Source organism: Choristoneura fumiferana, unplaced genomic scaffold, assembly GCF_025370935.1.
Source record: "Choristoneura fumiferana unplaced genomic scaffold, NRCan_CFum_1 Sck3bRy_353;HRSCAF=634_pilon, whole genome shotgun sequence".
Classification (NCBI taxonomy): Eukaryota; Metazoa; Arthropoda; class Insecta; order Lepidoptera; family Tortricidae; genus Choristoneura; species Choristoneura fumiferana.
Genome location: NW_027413008.1, coordinates 7,099 through 12,537, shown reverse-complemented (window position 1 = coordinate 12,537; position 5,439 = coordinate 7,099). Strand labels below are relative to the sequence as shown.

General features: G+C 38.3%; 1 pseudogene; it reads left to right on the top strand.

The window, feature by feature from the left end:
• The first annotated feature begins 3,262 nt into the window (after window positions 1-3,262).
• Window positions 3,263-4,990, top strand: LOC141445112 (uncharacterized; annotated as a pseudogene).
• The last annotated feature ends 449 nt before the right edge of the window (window positions 4,991-5,439 follow it).

The following is a 5,439-nucleotide window of genomic DNA, read 5'->3' as shown; positions in this document are numbered from 1 at the left end:
AGCTTCTCCAAATTGGGGTGATCTAAAACCATACCCGAAGATTTGCGATAAAGCATCCAGTTGATGCACTAGCCTTTTTTTTTAGCTGTTGAGGCATAGGTTGTACGCTAAATAGTCGAATTTATGTTGATTTTATTCTGGCAGAATAGAAGTCGTTTGGTGATATTCTTCTATTTAATTTATGGAGAGGAGACATGACGTAAAAATAAAAGGGTAGTAATAAAGATATTGTTGGTAGGGGAAAATAACCATGACAACTCGGGTTAAAGAAACAAAATAAATTAACATGAATAGAAGTACAGATTTCATTTTATTGAGGAAACGTGCATTAAAATCATTATTAGGGAGTACAATCTATGTGACGATAGTGGATGTGGTGCCAGGCATTCAATTCTCGTCAAACGCACGGCCGGCCCCAGCGAACGTACGCTGCGGCCATTATTGCCATTTCGTTCTGGAATGGACGTCGAGTGTGTCGTTTGCATGTTTGACTGTTGTTTTTTGATATAACTTAAAATTTCAGTTATACTTATTAGGACACTCTATAAGAGCCACATACATCATTCTGCTTATGAATTCAAATTTAAGATTTTCCTCCATGTTGGACCAATTAAACAGTTCTCGACTAAAACCTCAGGAGTATAAAAAACCTTATCTAGGCTAGGCCACAGAATACCCTCGACTTGTTATTGCCAAGTCTCGTAACACAAATAAAGCCTAATAAACCCTATAAAGAAAGCTCCAAATTGAGTTCAGCTGAGGCTGTCACCACTTCACGCACATCATAATACGACTCCGCAACAATAACGCGCAGATTTATACCACATTTTTATTAGAGATTTATCACACTGGCGTTTTGCGGACGGTATTAACAGCGAGGCGATTTATTAAAATAGACTTTCGAAGCAGACGTCAATGACGTCACTTTTGCTGCGATATATCAAAGTCAAAGTCGAAATCAGCGACGGTCCTAGGGTAGAGAGCAAGTCCTCTAAGCCCGAGATGGCAAGGGGCGCGAATTTCCAGTTTCCAGTGCAAAATGAAATTTTGATGTCGCCTTTTGAAGGGCGCGGAAGCGATGTAAAAATCTTGCCCTATCTTTATCAAGGGCTAGAAACCCGTGCTGGTTAAAATATTTAAGTTCAATACATATAGGCTACAAGCACTCATGCCGAGGAATCTAGGTTCCACCGGTTCGGAAAAAACTTATGTTGAGAAGAAACCGGCAACAAATTCGACTATTATAATATTTGATAGTGTTCTGTATCTCAGTTGATAAAAATGGAACCCTAATCCAAATAATAATGTGTCCTTCCGTCCGTAGGTGTGTCAAGACTCTTTTTCTCAGGAAGGTATTCGGATGAAATTAATATTCAAATTCTCAAGTCTGCTGCCCCTTGGTGCAGTGAAAAAAAAAACAAACTTCTAAGTTAACGCAATCAAAAGATATACCTAGTCATAAAAAAATCGGCCAAGAGCGTGTCGGACACGCCCAAGATAGGATAAAAATCAAGTAATATTTTTATAAGGATTTCGTATTGTGTACGGAGTCTTCCAAGTTTAGGTATGTTGTATACCTTACTACTTACAATTCTCAAGCAATTTTAGCCGCTATAATTTTCCTTGTAAATTTGATTACATTTACTACCATTTTGTTTTTATTTCAAATTTTTGCAAACTTGCTGATTTCGCAAACAGATCACTGAATAGGAAAATCGTGTTAGCAACCCCCAATGGTTTTAAAAGACCTATCCAACGATACCCCACACAATAGGGTTAGTTGACTGTACGTCTATAGGAAGTTAGTTAAGTTTATTTTTTATTTTTATTTAACCTCTTTGCCGGCGTGACTGATGTATATTCATGCCAAATTACAGCTTTCTATAGTACTAACGGTCTCTGAGCTTAGCCGCTGACGGACAGACAGACAGACACGGACAGACATGGCGAAACTATAAGGGTTCCTAGTTGACTACGGAACCCTAAAAAGGTGCTTACAATGAAATGTAGTTAGTATGTCATTGGTCCGCACGAAGAAATTCCCTTCATATTTCTTATTGCGAACTGCTATGGATTAAAATTCATTCTGTCGTCTGTATTTTCAGATAGACGTAGTGCTACAGTGAGTAGGTTGTTACTGACCCAGCGAGATTAAAAAAACTTCAATGCTATCACTCTGTCGCAGCGTCACTAATATGCGTCACAATAACAGACGCCCGTGCAGCTTTAACCTTGTACTATTACTTATTCTGTGCTTTAAATGGAATTTCATCTTAACAAATTGTCTCGCTGGAAAGAACGCCCAGAATTTGTCGTGTAATAACGCCCTAACGTTGAAAATCCTTCCAGTAACCACTTCTCGTATAAGTTTCTGTTTTCTCAAGCTGTTTTCTTTGTACGTTTTGTAACAACTTACCTAGACATTAATGTGATACGGAACAATAATGGTTTTTCGTGGCTAAAGCTTTTATAGCTTAGGTTTGGTTTGGTGATTGTTATTATAAACTTTATTGAAGATAACTCGGATACGCATTTTAGCAAATCACCTTAAGCTTCTATGATTATGGATAGGTAGATCAACCTTTTTTGCTTATTTATCTTTATCTTACTTACTCCTGTATTCTTTTTGCCCACGGCCGAATGTGACTTCGAAAGAACAGTGCGTAAATTCCGGTCACGCAATAAAGGTACTTTAAACGGTATTAAAATGTAGCAAGGTAGCAGCGTTTCCACCAATAGGTAATGTTCAAGGATGTGTTGCGTGGAATATGTTTTTCATAAATCATAACCAATAGAACGCTTTTTTTACCCATCCTCGCACAGCACATCTCTGGTGGAAACAGCTGAGCGGAACGAGGATGGGCAAATGAAGCGTTTCTATTGGTTAATGAAAAACCATTGAAAATATTTGAAAAACACATTCCTCGCGACACACCTCGCACATTATTGGTGGAAACGCTGCTTAACATTCCCGACCTGATAAATACCATCACGGTAGTCGAAGTTTTCTCGTCACAGAAATACCGGCCTGATAGTTGAATGCTCAAAATATGGCTTCGAAATAACAGAGCAGTAAATTCCGGTATACTGCACAAAACACAAACCTTTTTTTGCTTTACATTTTACATTAAATAACGTGTAGGTATTTATCAGATCGGAATAATTTGACGTGGTACTATTCACTGACGGCGAAAAACAGGGTCGGTATTTTCATGTCTCCGGACCGGATTTGGCACTCGCTCGATTCGAACAAAACAAATGTGCGCGCGCAATATCTGTCAAAATAAAATTATTCGCAAAACATAATGTTTAGCGCAAAATGCCCGTGAAATGTGCAAAAACGGACTGTGATTGAGTACCTGATGAGAAACACAATAAAACGACGTAACTTGTGTTTATCAAAAAGCAGTGCAAAGTTTTTGAAAGCGTAAACAAGCTGTCATTCTGTTTCGTGATTTACAGTGTTTTAAGAGTTATTTTGTTTGATATTGGTTTGTTTTTAGTCATAATAAATGTTTACCAGACAGAATCTGTGACAAATGTGTGAAAGTAATAATCAATACTGTAATGTAAGCAAGTTGAAGGGAACTTATTTGCAACGATGTGTCATTTGTATTGTTCGCTAAAATTGCGTTATTCTAAAGCTAAAATAAAATAATATTGGATAGCTAGTTAATGTAATAACGTGTGACTAATAATGATTAAGTTAAAGTGTTTACAATTCAAATGAAATTGAAATAACTTTTAAACTATCTAAGTATTTAAGTACTTTGAAATTAAAAGAGATTACATAGATTACATAGTAAGTATTAACATCCAGGACTCTAGAGCAAATTGAAATGAAACTATATTTTGGACAAGGGACCTGAATCAAAACAATGAAAGATAAAAATGACGAGATGTCTGCGAATATTCGGGGCATATTCCTACAGGCTGACGAGGCGGCACTCAACCCTACTTCTGATAGCCTCTATCATCGTCACCATCATTATCATATTGCACCTGTACAGATACAAGCATCACCAGCCCCACCACCGGCTGACCAGGATAGGTGACTTTGACTACCAGCCAGGTGCGTTCCTACGAGGACAGCAGCCTAATGAGAACAGAAGCTACTGCCAGTTTAACTATGGCCTCCCAGACACCCTGAAATGGGGATCGTTTCAAGTCATGCCTACTCCAGAAGTGGGTGTCAAAAGCCCTTACAGAGTCATCTATAATGCCATCAAAGGCACCACATATGCAAACTACAGTAAGTACAATGCCGTAACATATGCCACTCAAGCAACACCTGAATACATATACCATATCGTCGAGATAGCCAGGTATTGGGAAGGTCCCATCAGTCTCTCTGTGTTCGTGCCAAATTATGACTTGGATATAACTATGCAAATTATGAATCATCTTTGTCGTTGCTATTCTGGTATGTCCAAAGTGTCACTTCATTTGTTTTATCCGAAGCGACATCCTCCAATAATACGGAACAAAGAGCAACTTGACGTTACAACTGAAATTCCAACAACTACATCTAATGTAACAATAGAAGAAATACTACAAAAGAAATTAGTCAATTATCACAATTTAGACAGTAAGACAAGATATGAGTACATACAGCAGGCAAGAAAGGATAAAATTAAAAGGATGATGATGAGAATGCCAACCAAAAGGACATTTGCTACTGATTTAACATTTACCGATTGCTCTAACATTGATTCCAGAATTTCTACTTTTAAAAAGGACAACAACTTAATATACCATGTCAATGTAGGCAGAAATGTAGCAAGAAATGCATCTAGTACCAACTACTTTATCGTATCGGACATAGAAATGGTGCCAAGTGATGGTTTGGCACCCAAGTTTCTGTCAATGGTTCGAAAACTTATGGGCGATAAGAAGAGGGACGATGGTTGTATATTTGCGAAGACTGTTTTCGTCGTGCCCCTTTCGAGGTCGAGAGGGGGAAGAGATCCCGCGAGACAAGGACACGTGAGTTGACAAATGAAGCTATTTACTTAGACACGACATTTGAACGGCTCTTTTCAACTCGCCCACCTGTTGGATCGTTATTGTCCTGCTTTTGTCCTTATTTTTCTTTTGCACGATTTCCCGAGGGGCTATTGGATTACGCACGTTTTTCACGTGAACAGGATACTATGTTAAAATTATTTAGCGGCAGACAGTTTAAATGGCTTGTATTCGTATCTATGGAATTTGTTCGTAAGCAGCAGTAGGTATGATTTTAATGGGGCATCAAAATGTTTTTTCCGTCGTAAGCTTTATTGGTATTCCATATTTGTTATTCTGGGGCACTCGAATCTCCATACTTTTTACGTATTCAGTAATATAATTGGCGGAACCGCCTCAGCCGATGCGAGCCTCATACATATTCGTGGGTGTAATATCATTAAAGGGGGTCGCTCTCATACACGCACTGTCGAC